The 23,224-nt window shown below is 39.9% G+C and overlaps 1 protein-coding gene and 1 pseudogene across 2 annotated transcripts in view; both read left to right on the top strand.

The window, feature by feature from the left end:
* Positions 1-23,224, top strand: part of SYNPO2 (synaptopodin 2) — a 172,679-nt gene that overhangs the window by 54,291 nt on the left and 95,164 nt on the right. The gene's annotated exons all lie outside the window — the stretch shown is intronic.
* Positions 13,902-20,840, top strand: LOC122476686 (annotated as a pseudogene).

The raw sequence follows: 23,224 nt of genomic DNA, 5'->3' as shown, positions 1-23,224 counted from the left end.
TTATTACACTTTTTATATACTGAAATTTAATTTTTTTAAAACATTTTTAAGCAATGTCTACACCTAACGTGGGGCTCAAATGTACAACCCTGAGATCAAGAGTCGCCTGCTCTAATGACTGAGCCAGCCAGGTGCCCCTTAAAGTTTAATTTTGAAGCTGACACCACACTTCAAATTTAGAATTTCTACTATAGGCAAGGAAGTATTTAATTTTTTCCCTCAGACGTTAGCTTTACTTTGGCCGTGTAGGTCTGATCTAGGATAGCTTTTCAGTGTCAAATCAAGTGCATGTTTAGTGTATTGTAACGGACTAGGAGAGATAGGTATTGTAACAGAAGAATTAATGAAATTAGAAGTCCATTCCTGGTACCGATACATGGCAGTTTTCCTAAGACTGTCCCGATTTTAAAACTGAAAGTCCTGCTTCCTGGGAAACTCGTCAGTCCTGGACAAATCAGTTACCCAAACAAACAGTTACCCACTCCCAGCTTCTTAGCTAACTCCTCCATTCTTTTTTGGACTATCTGCAGTGAAAACAAAACAATGACTCTTGGTAGTAAATAAAGGAACAAGGACACATACCAACTTGAGTCAAACAGCAACATTCCTTAGCTGAAAGTAAGTTGGGCTAATCACTAACTTTCATGCTGATGCAAACTGAAGTCAAGTTCTATTTAATGGTGATGGTGATGGCTAGGGCCATGTTTTACCAACCAATGACAGAAACAGTTACAAGGATAATAATACAATTGGGCAAGTTTTACCCACCATGCTTATTATATTTTTGTTGTTTAGGAGATATTTTGACAACTTATGTCCTTGGGCAAGGAAATAATTGGCTTATTTAGTCCTTCAAAGGCTTTGTATGTAGTTCTAACAATTATCTATGATGCCTTAAACATAAATTATGGGTGGGGTTTGAGTCAACACTAAAAGTATACATCATTGAGAGGGAATTTAGGGTTATATAGATAGGGGAGAGGATGGTGTGGTGGTTAAGCACGAAGTCAGGAGGAACTGTGTTTGTATCCTGCCTTACCACTTAGGAGTGTATAACTTTGAATTAGTTGCTGGCCTTTCTAAACCTCAGTTTCTTCATAAAACAAACAACAGGCACAATTATGGTACCTGTCCCTTGGACTTGCTGTTTATTTAATGATAAGGAATATATAATGCTGTGCCCAGCACATAGTAAGGATTTAAGAAATGTGAGCCATTATTATTTTCACCTACCCAAGTTCCTATAGTAGTATATCCTGACTATATAAAAAAAATTTTTTTTAAGTTTATTTATTTATTTTGAGAGGGAGAGAGAGCACACATGTGCAAGCAAGCAGGGGAGGTGGCAGAAAGAGAGGGAAAGAGAGAATCCCAAGCACATTCTGTGCTGTCAGCACAGAGCCCAACACGTGGCTTGAACTTATGAACCATGAGATCATGGGCTGAGCTAAAACCAAGAGTCAGATGCTTAACTGACTGAGCCACCCAGGTGCCCCTATTCTGACTATATTTTAGAGTCAGGTTGTCTCTTTATTTACTTTTTTTTTTATTTAAAAAAAAAATTTTTTTAATGTTTATTTATTTTTGAGAGAGACAGAGACAGAATGCAAGTGGGTTAGAGGCAGAGAGAGAGACAGAGACACACAGAATCCGAAGTAGGCTCCAGGCTCCGAGCTGCCAGCACAGAGCCCGATGCGGGGCTTGAACTCACGAGCTGTGAGATCATGACCTGAGCCAAAGTCAGACGCTCAACCGACTGAGCCACCCAGGCGCCCCTAGAGTCAGGTTGTCTCTTTAATTCCTTATTTCTTATCCATTGCTCTTTGCAGTAGGATTTTTTAAATTATTTTAAAATTATTTTAAAATTATTCAAAGAGCATAGAGAATTCTGATAAAAGATGTTTTACTATATACCAGTCTAGGTTCCAAAGATCACTGTCGTGTTACTATAGGAGAATATTGATAGAAATAAATCGCCCATGACTAAAACTCTTTGTAATTGTCCCCAAAACAAGATGAGTTAAGGAAGAAAGAAAAGAAATTCTAAAAGCTAAGACTGCATACTTAAAAAAAAAAAGACTTGAATTAATAACATTGGAACCAGATTTGAACTACTCTCTAGTAGTTCAAGATACTGCAATGACTTTTTGAATATCTTTAGTTTATCTTGCAAGGCAGGATACATTGAAACATACATTACTTGGGACAAGAAAGTAAGATGTGTTATTCTTATCTATTAAGCTAAAGATATTAGAAACTAAGACATGACATTGCAGGGTCGTTACTACACAGGTTTTAAAAAGCAAGATGAGAGGCACCTGGGTGGCTCAGTCGATTGAATGTCCGACTTCAGCTCAGGTCATGATCTCGTGGTTTGTGAGTTTGAGCCCCACATCAGTCTTGCTGTTGTCAGCACAGAGTCTGCTTCATGTCCTCTGTCCCCCTCTTTCTGCCCCTCCCCCTCTTGCACATGCTCTCTCTCTCTCTCTCAAAAGTAAACTTTAAAAAAACAAAAAAATAAAAAATAAAAAGCAAGCTGATAGGCCCAAAATTGTCCTATATAGCTATCTTCTAAAGTTCTATAATATACTGACTTCAAAATTAGGGTGCTATATATATGGAAGCAAAATAGTCAACAATTTATCCCTCAAAAGTTTCTCTTACAGCTGGTTTGAAAACAGCTATTTGACCAAATAACACTTTCTTCAAAAACACAAATAGGAAAATACCTGGAAAAAGCAAGATGTGTTCACTGTAGGGCATTCTAGATAAAGGTAGGTTGAGATCATGTCATCTACCAAGATAATCAGAGGTAGACTGAAAGAAAAGAAATGGGAAGGACAGGCACACAAAACAACTTCCATCCAGAAACTTCTCTACATAAAATGCTGTAAGTAGCTCCAGATGCCATAAACTTAAAAGCATGTGTTCTTCTGTGGTGTATATGGGTTTTATTTTCCGTGTAGGACCTGACATTGATGGTTTAGAAAGGAAGGTAAGACATCAGGCAGAAACAGCACTTTCTTGCCAAATGAGGGCTCAAGCAAGACGTGCTATTTGGTAAACTCCAGTGCTCTTTTGAAAACAGCTGACATGATCAGGAGAGGTCACTGACTTTCTCGTTCTTTCTGTGACCCAGTTTTAGAAAATTGCCACCAAAAAAAGAAGAGAAGAGGTATCAGAGGATGTTACAGTCTGGCCTTCAGATCCCGGGTTAGGCTCTGACTTCCTGTATGAGTCCTGAATACCGTTGCTTGCTCTCCATTGCATTCTAATTATAAAATTAAAATAGTAATTGGTTACTCCTTTTATGTTCTTCAAACTTCATTAGAATTGCTCTAATACATTTTATGTCTTCATTAATATTGTTGGAGATTGTAAAATCCTAGAAAGTTACACTAAAGTGTGTTTAGTCTCCTGATAATTTCACTCTAATGTTGTAAATCCATTATAAAATAATTTAGTATGTTGTCTTTTCTAAATCTTTTATATAAAGGGCAGAAAGAATTCTATGAGTATTTCAAGAATAAATTCAATAAAAGGCTTTTATTTTTCTATTAAAAGCATTATGATTAAAAGAAATACATTTAGGCTAGGACTTTTGGGTCAAGTACTTTGAGCTGACCAATATTTTACTGAATTGATTGTCTTGCTCTTGTGTAGCTAGAAATTTGATCAAATACCCTTCTTAATCTCTGTGTTCTATAAAGATGAATTTTTTTTTTACTGTTTAAAACCTGGTGTTTCAAATCTTTAAAAAAAAATTACACTTTTAGGCTTCAAGTCCATTTAATTTATCTTCAAGCAGATTGACTTAATTCTATGAACTTCAGAGTCTCTAGTGATAAACTTCTCCATCATCTCTGTATTATCTCTTTTATAGCCAGATGGGGAAAATGGTTTACATCAGGCACAATGTATATTTGAACAATAAGGTCACAAGCAGAGTTATATTACCTTTTATGGGCAGTGAGACATGTAATGTGTTGCAGCTTTCTCTTTTAAGCTACATAGCAAATCTGATACAGCACTTTGTTTTAATGCCTGGATTCCCATATGATATTATTTCCTAAGCATATTCATGTCAACAACCTGAGTCTTATTAAAGCAACATTTCCTCTTGAAATGTAGAGGAGGAGGATGGCCTTCAGTTCCAGTCCTCCTAAGTTTGATTAAAGCCACCTGAAATGAGTTTATTGTCTCACACTCTGCTCTTCATCCTCTGTTGTCTTCAGCTCTCTCTGTCCCTGTAAGGTTGGAATCAGTATGATATTAATAATTCCCAGAGGTGCCTGGGTGGCTCATTTGGTTAAGTGTCTGGCTTCGGCTCAGGTCATGATTTCATGGTTGGTGAGTTCAGGCCCCCCTTCGGGCTCTTTGCTGTCAGTGCAAAGCCTGCTTAGATTCTCTCTCCTCCTCTCTCTCTGCCCTTCCCACCCCCCTGAAAAATAAACATTATAAAAAAATAAGTCACAGCCCTAAAGAAATAATCATCACACTTCTGCTTTAGGATCTATTCCTGTGTTAAAAGGCAATTTCAAACTCTATGGATAATTAAAACAACAATGAAAGCAACTTAAGGGAATGGAACAGTTTAATTCTAGCCTGCAGGATATGTTTTAAGTTTTAGTAGGAAGTGCTACCATAGCATTGTGTGTGTGTATGCATGTGTGTGTGTGTATATATATATATATATATATATATATATATGTATATATATATACACAATTTTAGGAGGACAGGGTAGGTTAGGAATTGGCATGATTTAAATAATACCAAGAGACAGGATGCCATTATCACCATAGTCTAAACTGCTTTTCATTTAATGTCACCCTAGCTTTGGGGGATCTGATTAATATTTGGTATTTCCTGCAAAAGATAAAGAATTTTACATGTCTATAATGGTCCAAAAGGAAACTCCTTTGGCTAGTTAACTCTATAAGCAAAAGAAAAAAAAAAAACCCTCATTCCCACTCTACCCTCACCCCCCACCCCCCACAGAAATTATATAAAGAGAGGTACAAAGTGGTTGGTTTAGAGCTTTGTCTGGTTTAATATAACCAACTGTGGTTTATTAAAGATGGAGCGTTTAAAGTTAATTGATTGCACTAATATGATCCAGGTTGTTATAATCCTTGTTCATAGGAATTAAGAACAAATTAATCAAGTACATGATAAAAATTAGCAGTAGGAATGAAAGGTAAATTTTCTTAGGTAAGAAAGGAAGTGGTTGGGACATGAAGTGCTCAAAGGCAGGTTTTACCACAGTGATTCTCAGACTCCCAGAGTGCTTTGCAATCACATGGTAGGCTTGTTAATACCACAGATCACTGTCCCCACGCCCCAGGGGTGAGGTCCGATAACTGCAATTTCTAATAAATTCTAAGATCCATACTGAGAAAACACTGTTCTACCAAAACAGGCCCTCCTGGGGTCAGACGGCAAACTGAGTGCTCTCCTGCCAATGCTCTTAGGCCCAGGTAACCTCCCTGTGCTGACCCCGAAATGAAAAGGGGAGATTTTCTCCTTCAAATGCCATGTTCCTGGAATCATGATCACTGCCCACTTCCTCTTTTTATTCCAGAAGCATATTCTCCACTACATCCATCTCCTGACTATACATGGGAATCTGTACAAATATATAAGTTTTCATTACAGTGTGAAGGAATTGATGTATGTAAATTTATAAGCAAGGTAAATTATAAACAGGCCATATCATGTTATTTGCTTAGCTTGGCACAACTTAAAGCATTGGGTAAGCACTAAAGAATAGTCCTCTCTGGTTAGGAGTTAAAGGATCTTTATTTATTCACCAACCCCTGCCCCCCCCCCCCGACCCCCCGCAGAGTTTTAAAACAACAAAGCCTGGGTCCCCTCTCAGACAAATTGCATAAAAATCGCTAAGTGGGGGCTTGGTAATTAAAAGCCTTCACGATAGTACTAATGTGAAGCCAGGGTTAAGAACGATTGGTAACTCACTGGTTATCAATGGGGTGATATCACTCACAGGGGTGAAAATTAGTTCTTGGGGAGCAAAAAAATATTTTGGCTATTATCATGGTTTGTGGGCCTCCAAAGTGCTGCAGTACCTACACAAGGGTATAGTATATCTGTAGTATTAGCATTTCATGGGATGAGGCAAAATAGGAAAAAAAAAATTCTTTAGGAAGTGATTATGAAAAAAGGTTAAGAAATATTGCCTTAACCCTGAAAGACTGCTGTAAGTTTTCCATAATGTTTCTTCCTTCTAAAATGCAACATAGAGGCACGTGGGTAGCTCAGCCTATTGAGTGTCTGACTCTTGATTTTGCCTCAGGTCATGCTTCCAGGGTTTTCAGATCGAGCCCCCCATCAGGCTCTGCACTGAGCATGGAGTCTGCTGCCTGCCTAAGATTCTCTCCCTCTGTGCCTCTCCCCACCCCCTTATGCCACACCCCTCTAAAAAATGCAACACAAATCGAGTTGAGTGCTGTTACAGGCACATTGGTAGGGAAAACAATTATTAAAAATTCTATTACATGTTGGTCATGTAGCTAGCTACTTTTATTTTTTACTGTGTATTTATTTCTGAGAGAGAGAGAAAGAGAGAGAGAGAGAGAGAGAGAGAGAGAACATGAGTGGAGGAGGGGCAGAGAGAGAGAGAGAGAAAGAGAGAGAGAGAGAAAGAATCCTAAGCAGGCTCCACACAGTCAGTGCAAAGCCCAAGATGGGGCTTGAACCCACAAACCATGAGATCATGACCTGAGCCAAAATCAAGAGTCTGACACCTAATTGACTGAACAACCCAGGTACCCCTAGCTAGCTATTTTTAAATGCATTATTGAGTTAATCCTCATTATCCTGTATTCTTCCTCTGGAATATACATCAAACTTGTATTTAGTTTAGTTTTATTCTGGCTTCATTCCAATTTCAAAATATTTTATAATGAAAATAATTACTGTCTTCATGAGGCTTATTGAAAAATTCTGTTTGAAGCTGTGAGGCAACCAGGTGGCTTCAGATTTCTTTCACTCTAAACCACTATCAAATAAATGCATTTAATCAATTTTGGAAAGCATAACATTCCATTAAAAGAAATCACAGAAGCAAACAACCACCATATCCTCATCTCAATAGTCTTATTTTTCTAAAGAAGTCTAGAAAATGATCATTTCATTGATTTGTAATACTATAGTTTTCAGAGTATAACTTGCCACAAGAAAGGCAAATATATTAAAATACCTGTGGTATATTGCTATTTGCAAGGGTACAAGATTGTTTTAAAAGGTACTCAAGGATTTTGTTATTCAGGTATGGTGAAGCCAACAAATCAGGAGACAATCACCTTTAAAAAGGTAGTTTGTTACTCACAGTTCCCAAGACAAGGAGACATGCCAAGCCATGAAGGACCACAGGGGAAGAACCAGGGTCGGTCAGGAGGCAGAAGGAGAAAGGGGAGAGCATGGGCAAAAGCCTTCAGTGTGGTTTTCCAGCTAAGGATGGGCAAGGCAGGGTGAGAGATTTAAGTAAGGTTGGATAGTTGGAATCATCTGAGTGCTGTGGGCTGTGGTGGTACAGGAAGGGGGCTGGTCCCTATTGTCTAATACTTGGCCTTGAGATGATTAGAGCAAAGGAGTGCCAGATAGAGGTGCAAGGGGGTTATGGACCCAGGATTGGTTGGCATATCAAAGGTGTGCTCAAAGGCAAGGCAAGTTGTTTACTATCTCTAGGAATTAGCTAACCTGGGAAAGGCAGTCTCTGCTAGTTGGTAAAACCCCAGATGTCCGAGCATCAAGAATACAGAAAATAAAAAAACATATAGTTAACGTAGTTAAATATAGGTAATACAAAGGTGTGTCCCAGAAAGTCAGAGCCATAAACTACTCGGGCTGTGGAAACAGAGGAAGATACTTGAATGTTGTGAAAATAATGTAACCAGGGGACTATTAAGTCTTCTGGTCTAGTTCTATCCAAGGAGAAAGTTTTAACCAAGTATGAAGATGTTCAAATCTTCCTTATATTGTATACATAACTCAAGAAAAAGCACTTGTCCTGAACAGTGAGACTAGTTGGGAGGAAGCAGATGGCGGGAGGAATTGATAGACATTACAGCCTGGATAATTCTGTCCTGTCTTATTCTGTGTGTGCTTGGCTCATGCAGACACAGTGTGTACTGATGGAAGTTCAGAGCAGACACTTTCTGTTACCGACAGCAGCAGTACATGAAGAAACAGCAAGTTTGTTGGGACCCAACAATGAAAATTTATAGTCGTTATCTTTACTGTTTAACAGAAGGAAGGCAGCATTGTGTCCTGAAAAGAAACCTCATTGTGTCGTAAAGCAGGCCAAGGCTGAAATTCTAAGTCAGCTCTTTACTAGCTGCATAACCTTGGCCTACATATGCTACTTCTCTGGACTTGGGTTTTTTCATCACAAAATGCAAATTACATCTATTCTTGAGATTGGAAACAACTGAGAAACAAAACATAGGAAACAGATGAAGATTTAAATATAAAATAAAAAAAAACCCCAAAAAACTGAAGTTGGGGCCCCTGGGTGGTTCATTTGGTTAAATATTGGACTTTTGGTTTTGGCTCAGGTCATGATCTCACGGTTTCAGGAGTTTGAGCCCCATATCGGGCGCCCCGCTGGCAGTGGGATTCTCTATCTTCCTCTTTCTCTGCTTCTACCCCACTCATGCTGTCTCTGTCTCTCTCAAAATAAATAAATAAACTTAAAATCAAAAACAAAAACGAAAAAACTAAGGTGAATTTGGGGATGTGGCTAAATGTGTAGCCATAATGAGCTTCTTTAATATTTTACCCCAGAATTAAATTTCCTCACCCAATCTCAGGCAAAGCTGGAGAGAGCCCATTCTTTCAAACTTATCACAAGGACCAGTTGAGTAAGATTCTTGGGGGATGCAGAACCAGCAGGGGATGTCTTGATCTAAGCTTGCTCAGTACCTCCTCCCAGTCTCAACAATCAGGGAGGCAACTCATCCCCCTGCTTGAAGAGTGATTGAGGAAGGGTGAACGAGTCAGTAAGTCCCCACCTCCCTGCCATGGAAAAAGTACAAGTGGGGACTGGAAATCCCCCTTCACTAGTAAGTAAGCATCCTAAATGGAAAGAGATAAAATTCATTAAGACTTCATTTACCATATATGGATTATTCCTTCTCCTGATATTGAAATTCAGTGAAATGGCTGTCTTTTTTGTCTTTAGTTTTTTCCTTCTGAAATATCCAAAACTAATTTTTTTAATGTTTATTTATTTGTTTTGAGAGGGAGGGTGAAGGTGGGGCAGAGAGAGAGAGAAAGAGAAAGAGAGAATCCCACACATTCTCCCTGCTGTCAGCGCAGAGCCTGATGCAGGGCTCCATCCCACGAACCGTGAGACCATAACCTGAACCAAAATCAAGAGTCGGATGCTTAACCAACAGAGCCATGTAGGCACCCCAATGAAACAAAATTTTTTAATTTATGAGAAAAGGGTCTCTTTTTGTTTTGAGAAAAAAGGATGTTCTGTCTGAATCCAAGTTACTTGTAATTATGTATTCTGAATTAACACATTGATTTTATACATGATTCTTGAATTCCACTCCAATAAGACTGCAGATTGGTTAAAATGCCAGAAATAATGTAATAGCAAGCTAAATATGAATATTAAGTTTTACCATTCAGTTGTTCTTATTGGTATTTTAATTGATCACATTGGATGGTAGGTATTTAATTCATCTTTCCAGATAGAACAATTTAGCATATTCTTCATTAATATATGTACAGGTCATCAAACATTGAGAATTTGGTATTTTCCAGCAATGATACTAAAACATACTATTTATTAAGTACTTTGTCAGACATTGTGCCAAATGCTTTATAAAGCTTTACTTCTAATTGTATACCAACCCTAGAAGGAATTATTTTTATCCCAATTCTATAAAAGAGAAAACTGAAACTCATAGAGAGTTGAGTAATTTTCCCAACGCTACACGGTTTGAAAATAGTAAAGTCAGAATTCTCACTCAGACTCCTGCAATGCCCACATTCTTTCCTTTCCTTTAATAAGTCCTTGGCCTCCCCCTGAGAAGATTCTAATGTGAAAAAAAGAAAAAAAGGTCTTGGTTCCATTAGCATAACTAACAGAAGTGACCTTGGAACTTCACTATAGTAAGGGATAGGAAGAGGATGCTTTTTTAACCCTCACATATGAGTTTGAACACATTATTCATTTTCAGCTAAAATGTTTGGTTGATTGTCCGAACTGTGTTGAGAGTTTACAAAAACATGAAATAAGTTTTTTTGCACTGGTTCTATTTTGAAGTTTTTAATGGGCACACCATTGCTTTTAAGATTCTATAATACCTTGCACTTCTCTCTTCATAGGCTTCATCATTCTTGGGACAAGAGAGGTGCTCATTAAATATTCACCAACTATTTGAAGGTATTAATTGGTGATTAAAGGCATAGGGTTCTCAGAAATAAGTGGTAGAGGTATCAACTTCAGGCAGGAAAAGGAGACACTCCTTGGGACCCAGCCTTTCTCCAACTGTAGCCATTCCTTTTGAAAATTAAAAATTGCTTGGAAAAAAAAAGGGAAAAAATTGCTTGAAATTGTACACATCATGAGGCTTTCAACACTTCGTACTATATAGAATATGTTATTATACTTTCATGATTTGCAAAACCGCCATGCTTATTATAGATTCCTAGGAATTAATATCGACTGCCAAGGATCACTAACGTGAACGTCATAAGCATGAGCTTGAGTACTGGTGAGCTCCGTTGAGAAGCAGGGATACTTGGTCCTCTCTAGTAATTTTCCTCTAACAAAGCTCGACCCCTCTGGGCTAGGTGAGGAATGGATCAGAGTGTGAAGAGGTAGGGCAGAGCCCCTGTCACTGGCCTCCTATCCCCCTCATACCTTCCAGAAGGCCAGGATTCCTGCCAGAGCCTTGTTCCTCCTGACACATAGCCCTTGTCTGTCTACACAGTGACTGCTGCTCTCTCCTCAGATCCTTCACCTCCCTTCTCTTCAGTGTTACCAATTACATATGTTCTTTTCATACAGGCTTTACTTGCTGCATTATAAAATCACACTTTTATTTCAGGTTTTAAAAATATTTAAATATATTGATTTTCATGTGATCATATCTTATAATCTGTACATATCTTTAAAACAAAAAAAAAAGATATTTTAAAAACTGGAATTTTGCCTACGCATGTGCCTTAAATGTCTTCATTATCCAACAGTGGGGACTTTTCCCCAGTTGTTTTCTCTTATTATTATTTTTTTTTAATTTTTTTTTTCAACGTTTATTTATTTTTGGGACAGAGAGAGACAGAGCATGAATGGGGGAGGGGCAGAGAGAGAGGGAGACACAGAATCGGAAACAGGCTCCAGGCTCTGAGCCATCAGCCCAGAGCCCGACGCGGGGCTCCAACTCCCGGACCGCGAGATCGTGACCTGGCTGAAGTCGGACGCTTAACCGACTGCGCCACCCAGGCGCCCCTCTTATTTTTTTTTAAATTGAGGAAGATTATTCATGGGGAGAGTCCTAGATCCTTTTTCCAAACTGAACATATAATTTGAACACAAATTATAATACAAAAGCACCCTTTTATATAGATTCATGATTGCCATCTAAGGAATATCTATGTCTCAAATGCAAAAGTGTATTCAACGAAAATGGGCATTTCAATGCCAATGAAATTCTTATTTTTTTAATGTTTATTTTTATTTATTTTGAGAGAAACCATGAGTGGGGGAGGGGCGGAGAGGGAGAGAGAGAATCCCAAGCACTTTTACACTCAGTGCTCATCATAGAGCCTGATACACAGCTTGATCTCACGACCCTGAGATCATGACTGTGAGATCATGACCTGAGTCGAAACCAAGAGTCAGATGTCTAACCCACTGAGCCACCCAGGCGTCCCTTTGCTAGTGCAAGTCTTAACTGAAAATAAATAAGTGTGCAGCCCATCTCTTTGTCCCAGAAGAACACTTGCATGCAGTCAGGAAGAGAAGAATGAGCAGCTACAGCAGTCCTAGACATAAAACTGAGCTGGAGGGGAGCATATATATATTCCTAAAATAGATGGAATTTCCACACTCCCCAGATTAACTGTTTAACTGATCAAGTGTCCTTTCATATAGAGATATATAGATATGAATATAGACATATGTGTATATCGATATTCATATGTGCATATAAATGTGTCTATATGCATCTCTATATATATCTATATCTATACACTGGGAAATATGTAAGGAAGAATAATAGGTAACATGTACAAAGTACTTACTATACACCCAGCACTGTTTAAGCACCTTACATTCATTAACTCATTTAATCCTCACAAGAAGTCTATGAGGAAAATATAATATTGTTCTCAGTTTTACAGATGAGGAAACTGTGGTGTGACTGGATCAGGTAGAGGCCAGCAGTGAGAGCGGTAAAAGAATTCACCCAAGGCAGAACAAAGGAGAAGTTTATTGAATACACTGCGAGGGAGTAGCAGGCAGGACAGCAGAGGGGAGACCATCTGCCAGGAGGCAGTGGTGAACGGCCGTAGTTAAGGCGGGGAGGTGGGTGAGGAAGTATGGGAATGGACAGAATTTTCCTTTTTTGGAACCTGTGCCTGGGTGTGAGTAACCCATTGGTCAGCTAGGGCTAATGGATATTCTGAGGTGGGTCACCTGATGGGCCTGTTTGTATTCAGTCAGGTGGGCCCTTTTACCTACTCAGGTTTCTACGGCTCAGGTTGGTTGCCTAGAATGGCCTCTACAGAAACTGAGATGTAAGAAAATACAATGCCTAAGATCAACCAGGTAGTAAGTGATGACTTGAACCCAAACAGTCTGGCTCTAGTCTTCATGTTCTTTTCCACCATCCCAAACTGCTTCTGTCCTCAGAGAAGGTGTAGCATAATGGGAAGTTTAAATATTTACATATGAAATGTTAAATACTTCAATTCCATAATACAAAGCATCCCACATAGTGTGTGTGTGCTTAGATGGTGCATGGACCCTGAGGCAGTTATGGCTGGGATTGAGAGGGTGTGTTTCCCCATATTTTACCGTGGACTGAGATAACCAGGGGAGGCTTTTCAGGAAGGCAAGAATTGAATTGGGTCTTCAGTGGAAGATTTGGAAGAGAGAAACAGAGAACAGAAGGGATTTTAAGGGAGAGAAAGCCACTGTTGAGCCACTGTTTAGAGATCAAAATGCACAAAGCATTATTTACAGGGGAGCAGTAGAAAGACAGTCTGCCCAAAGCAACAAGTAGAGATAGGAGATGTGTTTAGAAAGGTTGCTTATATCCAGATGTTATAAGGACGTGACTATCAGGCAAAGAATTTTGACTTAATTTCATAGATAAAGCAGAGTTGACTAAAGAGGTCAAGAGCAAGAATGGGAAAGTGAAAAAAAAAGTATTTGGGGAATATTAGTCTGGCAACCATGTACAAGACGGATATAAGGGATAACAAAAGGGAAGCCTGGCCTTACTTGGAAATTTGTGTCTTTTTCAAAATGAGGGCCTGGAATTCAATTAGATATGTTTTAGATAAAAAGGAGGGCATAAATCTAGAAATATTACTAAGAAAATATCAGTAGGAATGGTCTGAATGGTTAAAGAAACGTAAGGGAAAACATCAAAGATGATTTCAAAGGTCTTAAACATGGCTAACACAAATTAAGATGGAATCCAAATAAGAAGTAGATACAAACTGAAATGAGAAGAGTAATTGTTTTTGTTAAGATTTTTTTTCAATGTTTATTTTTTGAGAGAGAGAGGCAGAGCACAAGCAGGGGAGGGGCAGAGAGAGGGGGAGACACAGAATCTGAAGCAGGCTCCAGGCTCTGAGCTGTCAGCACTGAGCCCTACGTGGGACTCGAAACCACAAGCTGTGAGATAATGAACCTGAGCTGAAGTCAGACGCTTAACTGACTGAGCCACCCAGGCGCCCCAAAGAGTGATTGTTTTTATTTCATCATACTCAAATGTATTTCTTATTGGGTCAATCAGTTCTTACTCAGCCAGCCAATCAGTAATGCCCCCTGAGCACTCATATTCAGAACACCACAGGAAGGAAGCTTGGTGGGAGAGGTGGAGGGAAGTGTAACTCAGAGTAAAATAAAATGTAGAGCTTGGGTGATCTTAGCTCTAATTCCGCCCCCCCCCCCCCGCTTTTTTTTTTTTTTTTTTTTGTACATGGAGAATAGATGTAGGAAGGTGACAGGTGATAAGAAGCTTATGGACTCACTCCCGTATTAGATCCCAAGGGTGTCCTGGCAAATTTCACCCATGTAATGGATCTTTAAATTGTGGTCTTTATTTGGAAAAGCCAATCCCCATAAACACAGAGGGTCCTTCCCAAGGGAAGTTCACTGTGATCTTCCATGCAGGGACCTACTGGATGCTTCTCATTTGAAAAGCTCTTGAGAATTGGTGAAGAGAAGTAGGAAGTAGGCTAGGGTCCATCAACATACTCACCCATGAAGTCAGGGGCCAGGTTTCACATCTCTCTGGCTTTGGGTCTGTACGACCTAGTGTATAAGAGTATGTGCTTAGGAATCAGATTTGGAGTCAAAGCCCAATTTCTCTATTATCAGAATTGTGATTTGGAAAGCCGTTTAATCCCTTTGGACTTTATTGCCCATCTATAAAGATGAAAGTAATAACCCTATATCAAAGATCAGTATTAAATGCTTTGTTCATGTACGTGACACACTAAATACATGGTAGCTACTCTATTATTCAAGGAGGTCTAATGGAAAGAATAGTGATTATCCTAGTTGCTTATAAGGCCTGGGTAGTGACAGAAGGTCTCAATACAGATTCCATATACTACACAAATGGCACGCATCTTTAAGCCTTCTCAAACCCTTCCATATCCACTAATATGTTTTTCTCACAACAAACTTGTGAATGAGTCAGTGTGTTCGTTATTACTCCTATTTTGCAGATGGACAGAAAGGACCTTCAGAAATGGGCAAAAACTAGTTTCAATCACAAAACAAGGTCACAGAGCCTGAACTGGAACCCAGGGCTGCTCACTCCTGTCAGAGCCTGATGGAAAAAAGCCTGCTGCCACTTTTCTTGCAAAAATACCCTTCCACTTATGTAGTGAACACAGTGCAGAAAAAGCTAATTCTCTAGTCACATCAAAGAGCTGTTTGTTGAACTCTTGACTTTTGGCAAGCCGTGCATCATTTCTTAGCCTCAGCAATTCCTTGACATTCTTTCTACTTTAACTTTCATTTTTTCAAGGCTTTTTAAAATTTACTTTTAGCATTCTTAAATATTAGGAATTATTTTAATTTTTTTTCTAAAAAAAGTATGTGGTTATGTTTCCATTAAATGCACATTACCCATCCAAGTACTTACTCAAATCAGATTATTGGTTTGGATATATGTCATATGTTATATTGGGGGTGGGTATAGGGATGTGTGTTAGTTAACATGAGGAAAGTACAAGTGAAATTTAATCTCAAAGATTTGAGATATATCATTGTACTTTAAATACTCTGATTTTGAATATAAAATATGGTTTTTTTCAACTTTGTACACCAAGTTAATTGGTCCATTATTTAATAACTTTTGTACTTGCTTGGGAGCCTTAAGTAATTTTGTTTACCTCTTAGGACCTTGTGGCAGCTAGGAGAGAGGATGGAAAATGTAGGAGAGGGGATCACAAGTTTAAGACTGCAATTTCCAAATCCATCTCCCATGAAGGAAATCAGGATCCCAAATAGCTCTACCTTGCAACTTGTCCACAGTTGCATGGCTAGAGGGAAACTATAGAAAATTCCTCACACCTCATCTGATAGTCTTCAACCATCTCAGACAGACTACTTCAGCCATCATTTCCCTCGTAGAAGCAAGATGACTTTGTTAGAAGAAAAGTTGAAATTTTCCCTCGCATTGCTCCCCCTGGAATTTTTGAAGGTTAAGTCCTAGAGTGCTCTGCCAGCCACCAAGGGAGCCATACTTGGGGGTGAGGGGAAGGACCATTCTGAATTCTGAGGTCATACATTCAATTTTACTTTGATTTAAGATCCAATTTTGACATTATAAGATAGATGACATTTTGACCCTATGTATTTCTATTCAAAGGATTTTAGGGTATGTTTGTTCCTCAGTAAGTAAAGCTGAGATGTATTGACTATAGATTTACTGGTAACACAGAATCTATTATTTTTATGACAAAGCAAGCAGTATATTTTCCCTAGGAGTGAGGAATTAATTACATCACTGAGATGTCTATCCCATCCCCATATCAAGGCATTAGAGGAAATCAGTTCCCTCAAATCATCACTATCCTTCCTTTTCACTTCACAGACCAATCATGGAGGTTTGGATCCTAAATTTAACTTTGGAAGTTTGCTGCAAGTTCCAAAAATTTCCTAAATAGGTTTCAAATGCTAGCACTTTGTGGGCTTAGGAATGAAGAATTAAAAGAAAAGTGATGATTACTGTTAGAATAAAAACCTGGCACAAAATGAAAAAGGTTCTTTCTCTCTCTCTCTCTTTGTCTTCCCACTTGCAAAGGGGGAAGTCCGTGAGTTTTTCTGATAATCTCAAAGCAGTTTAATGGCATGGGCAATGGGCTTTTTCAGAATATCACTATAAGTAATTATTTCAATTCAAGGATCATCTTTTAAACTTATACTGGGACAAATCTGGTACAAAGAAACATGGGAGATACAGAAGAAACATGACCCACAGGCCCTCTCTAGTTGTCTGTGACTGCCATGCTGTCCAGCCATTTTTTCCTAGTTCCTCCTCCTTTACCAACTTCTGTATGTTGGAGTCTCTAAGGCTCTATCCACCTTGGAGGAACCTTTTGTCTTCTCTCTCTACACTCTCTCTCTGGGTGTAGTGGGCTGAATGGTAGTCCGTGAAGAGATGTGTCCACACCCTAATCCTCAGAACTTGTGAATGTTAGTGAATGTTACCTTACTTGGGAGAAGGGGTCTTTGCAGATGTAATTAAGTTAAGAAACTTCAGACGAAGAGCTCATCCTAGATTATTCAGGTAGACCATAAATCTAATGGTAAGTGTCTTCATAAGAGACACACAGGGGAGAATTGAGACAGAAGAGGAGGAAGCAGTGTGACAAAAAGAGGTAGAGCTTGGAGTGATATGGTCACACAAGGCCACAAGTCAAGGTTTGGTGACAGCCACCAGAAGCTAAAAAAGCAAAAAAATTTCTCACCTAGAGTCTCCAGAGAGAGTGCAGCTCCTATAGACACCTTAATTTTGGACTTCTGGCCTCCAGACTGTGAGAGAATAAATTTCTGTTTTATTAAGCCGCCAGTTTATAGTCATTTGTTACAGCATCCACAGGAAGCTAATACAGTAGGTGATCCCTTCTAATCTCTCATCTTCTAATTCCATCTCTAGACTTAAATTTTCAAGCCTGACCTCTCCTCAGAGTGCCACACCCCATATACATCTAACTGCCTACTGGATGTCTCCACTTGGATACCTAAGAGATATCTCAAACTTAATATGGCAAAGGGAACTCTTGATTTCCAACCTTTACATTGGCAAATCTACTTCCAAGTCTTCCGCATCAATAAATGGCATTGCTATCTCAGGTTTAGGGCTTAGCTCCAACTACTTCATGGCTCTGGCAAAGAACCTAAGCATCTTGCTTGATTCTTTTCTTCTTCTCAATACTTGCCACCTAATTCCTAGATGAATCCTCTTGGCTACTACCTTAGTCCATCATCTCGGACTCAAATTTCTGTTGTGGCCTTCTAATTTCTGCCCTGCCTCTACTCTTGTCTCTCTCACTACAGCCAGCATGAACATCCTACAGTGTAACTCATTTTATTACTCTCTGCCTAGGATGTTTTGATAGCTTTCTATTACACTTAGAATATTTATCAAAATTTATTACTTTGGACTACAACAATGGTTCTCAACTAGAGGCTTTTTTGCTTACCATTTGGTAATTTCCAGGGACATTTTTTGGTTATCACTAGGGAGAGCCTACTGGCCCACAGTGTGTAGAGCCCAGGAATACTGCCAAATATCCTACGCTGCACTGAACTCCCCATAGCAAAGAATTATCTGGCCCCAAATGTCAATGGTGCTAACGTTGAGAAACCCTACAGAATCCACACAAGCTGATTGATATTTGCCTTCTGTTGACTCATTTCCTTCTACTCTTCCTCAAATATGCCAAGCTTGTCCACATCTCAGAGCTCTCGAATATACTTTGGGTTGAGACTACATTCCTAGATCTTTGTATCTCTGTATCTTCAGTATTCAGGTATGAGTTCAAATATTACCTCTTCAGAGAGGCATTCCCCATCTAATGTGGCCTCCACAATCTTACCCCCAGTTTCTCTGTCACATTAGCCTACTTTTACCTTCTATATTGATCTTATTAGCACTTTAATTTAATTATGTCATTGTATGTGTGTTGTTGGCTTCTGTGCTCTACAGTTATATGACCCTGTAAGGTCTTTCAAGATCCTTGCTATCTGCCTGCACCTGTAGCAGTACCAGGCACAGAGTAAGTGCTCAGTGAGTATTGGTCAAATAACTGGCATACAAATGGAAAGCAACAGAGGATAATTACATAACTTATAAAAGGCTTGGTGCTAAAAGTGATGTAGTGAATCACCAGGAAGGAGGGTTTATTTCTAGCCCTTGTTAATTTCTAGTATATGGCTCTTTGGATGTTATGATGACTTACCTCCACTGACAGAATGAGTAGTTAGGATGTTCAGCCTAACTTGTTTATAGAAAAGATGTAATTTACTGTTGGCTCTATTGTTCTGAAGGTGAAACAGGCTTTCAGGTAGTAGATGGCTGGTAACCAGTTGTCAATATGGTTGTGGATTTTGAAGCATTCACATAGAAGTAACAGATGAATTCCCTGAGAGCAGAGAAATCCACTGAGGGATTGCTTTTGGAGAGAAAAACCAAGGATTTGCTCTAAAAGAACCTACTGTTAGGAACAGAGAAGAAAGAAGAGTTGTCAAAGGAAATAGAGAAAACTGGTGAGAAAAATAATAGGAAAACAAAACAAGACAAAGTCTCTGAAACCCCAGGTCATGGAGTGATAGAAGACAGACAATATATAAAGAAGCATTGATAACCCACCTAGAAGCATTTTCTCAGCTCCTTCTCGAACCTCTGCCAGGTTCAGCCTGCTTATCTCCACTCCAGCCTCCACCATGTCCATCAGGGTAACCCAGAAGTCCTACACGGTGTCCACTTCCAGCCCCTCGGCCTTGAGCAGCCACTCCTACATGAGCGCACCTGGTGCCTGCATCAGCTCCTCCACTTTCTTCCAGCAGCAGCTTCCTGGGTGGCCCAGGCACCAACATGAGTGTGGTCAGGGACTATGGCAGGGCCAGAGGTATATGGGGCATTACAGCTGTCTCAGTGAACCAGAGCTGGATGTGGACCCCAATATCCAGGCTGGGCACACCCAGGAGAGGGAGCAGATCAAAACTCTCAGCAACAAGTTTGCCTCATCCCCTGACAAGATGTGGCATGTGTAACAGCAGAACAAATTTCTGGAGACCAACTAGAACCTCCTATGGCAGCAGAAAACAACTTGGAGCAACATGGACACCATGCTTGAGAACTACATCAACAACCTTCCGCAATAGCTGGACACACTGGGCCAAGGAAGCTGAAGTTGGAGGTGGAGCTTGGCAACATGTGGGGCTGGTGGAGGACTTTGAGAATAAATATGTGGAGGAGATCAAAGAGCATGCAGTCATGGAGAATGAATTTGTCCTTATCAAGAAGGATGCGGATGAAACTTACATGAACATGGTAGACCTGGAGTCCCACCTGGAAGGGCTGATGGAAGAGATTAGCTTCTTAAGGCATCTGTGTGAAAAGATCTGTGAGCTGCAGTTCCAGAACTCTGACACATCCATGGTCCTTTCCATGCACAACAGCTGTGCCCTGGACCTGAACAGCATCATCACTGAGGTCAAAGCCCAGTATGAGGACATCACCAGCTGCAAGCAGGCTGAGGCCGAGACCATGAGGCCGAGACCACATCAAGTACAAGGAGATGTAGACATTGGCTGGGAATCCAGGTGATGACCTCTGTAGCATAAAGAGGGAGATTCCTGAGATGAATCAGAATATCAGCCAACTCCTGGCTGAGATCGAGGGCCACAAAGGCTAGAGGGCTTCCCTGGAGGCTACCGTTGCTAGTGTTGAGGAGAGCAAGGAGGCTGTTAAGGATGCCAATGCCAAGCTGGCTGAGCTGGAGCAAACCAAGAAGAACATACACGGCAGTTACATCAGTGCCAGGAGCTCATTAATGTCAGGCTGTCCCTGGACATTGAAATCGCCACCTACTGCATGCTGTTGGAGGGCTAGGAGAGCCAGCTAGAGTCTGGGATGCAGAACCTGAGTATCCATACTAAGATCACCAGCAGCTACTCAGGTATCCTGGGCTTGGCCTACAGGAGCCTCATGAGCCCTGGCCTCAACTATGGCCTGAGCTCCTTCCAGTCCAGCTTCAGCTCTGGCGGGGACTCCAGTCCCTTCAGCTGTGTCAGCTCCTCTGAGACTGTGGTTGTGAAGAAGGTTGAGGCCCTTGATGGGAAGATCCAAGTGGTCTGATGTCCTGTCCAAGTGAACAACCACTGTGGTCCGTTCCAGCTCCTTTGGCTGCTATAGAGCCTTAGGGGAAGGAGCTGTGCAGGGGAGTGTCAGGAACAGGAGACCCACTTAAGGCTCAGCCCCAGTCCTCAGCCCACCCTTAGGGGGAGTCTACTGCCCTGGGTACCCCCTCTTGCCCATGCCCCCAACTAAAAGCTAATTCAAGTATCTTTTCCCAAATAAAGTCTCAGATGGCTCTGCCAATTCCCCCAAAAGATAAAAAAATAAAATAAAATAAAAGAAGCACTACTGATGCATTTGTGGAACTTTGTGCTTTTGTGTTGTGGGTACATGTTCCTTCCATTAATCATGTAATGAAAGTAATGAAAATATTCAGTTCTTACTTTCTAAAAATGTTAACTCTGCTATGATATTCCCATGATTGTAAAGGGTTTGGGGATAATCTTCAGACCCCTAGTTTTTCTAATATCTATTTGACTTATTAGGAAAAAGTCTGATAATTTCTAATAGCTGCAAAGTGTTGGCAGTAGAAGTTATTCTGTTCCCTTTTACCCTTTGTTGAGTGGTTGAGAAATCATCTAGGGAGATTGGCAAAATTAAGAACTGGCAAAAGCTTCCATATGCCCCAAACTGATTCAGTCCTGTTTCCATGTTTGGAAATGGTTTCTTGAGCTTATCCACACTTTGCTGGCAGGTCATATCTTTGCAGAATGACAGGCACTTTTCTTTCTACCACCCACTAGCCATGATCCTGGCTTTGGGGAATGCAAACCATTGTGATGTCCAGAATCTGAGGGCAAATAAACCATGGACCAAGTGAAATTGTGGGTACAGCCATTGTGTAAGAACTAACTATATTGCAACCACACATCACTGAGCTTGCCTTATAGAGATGTGTTTTGTCCCATCATATGAAGAGAGAAGTGAAGGAGAGGACATTTTTGAAACATGGGTGTAGATGAGAGTTAAACATATCTAAGAATGAACTCAATTACTGCATTTGATTCTAAGAAAGGAGAACTTCTATAACACTTTTAGTGAGAGAGTACATTGTTGTGACCAAAGTCAGATACTTTGTACGAGGCGTCCTGGGCAGATACCTATCCTGTTAGATCATTACAGTGAGTTTGCAGACAGTACTTTATGTCCTACTTAAGCATGTTTTCATCTAGGAAGAACTAAACTTTAATCCTATCTACAATTTCAGAGGTGGATTATTTCAGTTTAATGGTATATTCACACAGGCCACCAGAATCAGAAATCATTTTGCCTGACTTACTGATCTATGTTATCATTAACTGCTATGTCAATATTTAATATAACTTCAACAATAAGAAAAACACAATGACTTTTGGATTTTCATCTATTTAGATCTGGTGCCAACAATTTTTTTTAAGTTTTGTACCTTTAACTTCTTAAAAAATATTAGATTTTACTTATTCCTTCTGTCGATTAATCAAAAACACAGGGAAATGAGGATCAACTAGCTTGTTAAAATTAGTATTAAATGTTGTTAAGATTCATTCCATTGTCTGTCAGACCTTCATCATAGGGTTGTCTCTCCTGATCTTCTGACCTAACAACTTGCATTAAGTTTTTTGCATACAGTTCTGGAAAACTTGTATTCATCTTTAAATACTAGCTGTAGGAAAACTCAGTAGTTTAGAGGCCAAAGCTGTCCTGGATACATCCTGTCCTTGAAATGTGACTATTTCTAATCAAGTCCTGTCCAGGCAATCCATGGCTTTCACTGAGTTGGGATTGTAGACTAGTGGGATGTGGTTGGGCTGTGCATAAAAGGAGGATCACCTGTAAAGACCATTCCCCAGTCTTTGGCTCCACTCAACCTAATTCTAGAACATGGAGCTGATGCCAAGGGAAGTTTTAGAGATTGAGAGATAAACCAGAGATAAGGGAGAAAACATTGCCTGAGGAAACCTTCAGATTTTATATATTAGGGTACAATTCTTATTCTTTCTCCATCTTTCTCTTTCTCTGTCTCTCTCTCTTCCTTTCTCCGTCATTCCCATCGGATTTTTTCATTAATTGTAGGTAGTTCAAAATGGAGACGATCCATGATAGCCATTCATCTATTCATTCAATGAATAGTAACTACTCTCTGTTAGACACTGTGCTAGAGATTCTGATGTTCTTACAAATAAGAAAATCCCTGCCTTCAAGGGACTCATAATCCAAAAGGCATCACAGATGAGAACAATAACCTTTATGGCAAAATGCATAATGTGTCCCAGGTATTAGCTGGGACCTCCTGGCCCTTTGAGATTAGCAGCACAAAACTCCCATTTCATGTCTCTCTGAAGTCCAAAGCATGTCCCCAGGATTCTTGTTACATTCTCTGTCAGCTTTGCTCTGATTTCCTGCTGTCTGATATTCTCTGTCTCTTGCAGCTGTTCTTTTATTTCTGTTCTGACACAGACCCAAGGTTGGGACACAACTCTTTCTCTTCTGTTCCCTCCCACACCCTGGTCTATCTCTCCTCCTCCCACACAAAGCAATCATGAAAACAAGGTTACTATACTGACTCTGTGTTTCAGAAGTTGAACTGAGAGTTTTGGGGTCATGGGAGAGCACAGCAGTAAACTTCAAATGACGCAGGGCACATTCCT

The sequence above is a fragment of the Prionailurus bengalensis genome, chromosome B1, assembly GCF_016509475.1.
Source record: "Prionailurus bengalensis isolate Pbe53 chromosome B1, Fcat_Pben_1.1_paternal_pri, whole genome shotgun sequence".
Taxonomy (NCBI): Eukaryota; Metazoa; Chordata; class Mammalia; order Carnivora; family Felidae; genus Prionailurus; species Prionailurus bengalensis.
Note: the sequence above shows the minus strand (reverse complement) of the source record. Positions and strands in the feature narration are given on the sequence as shown.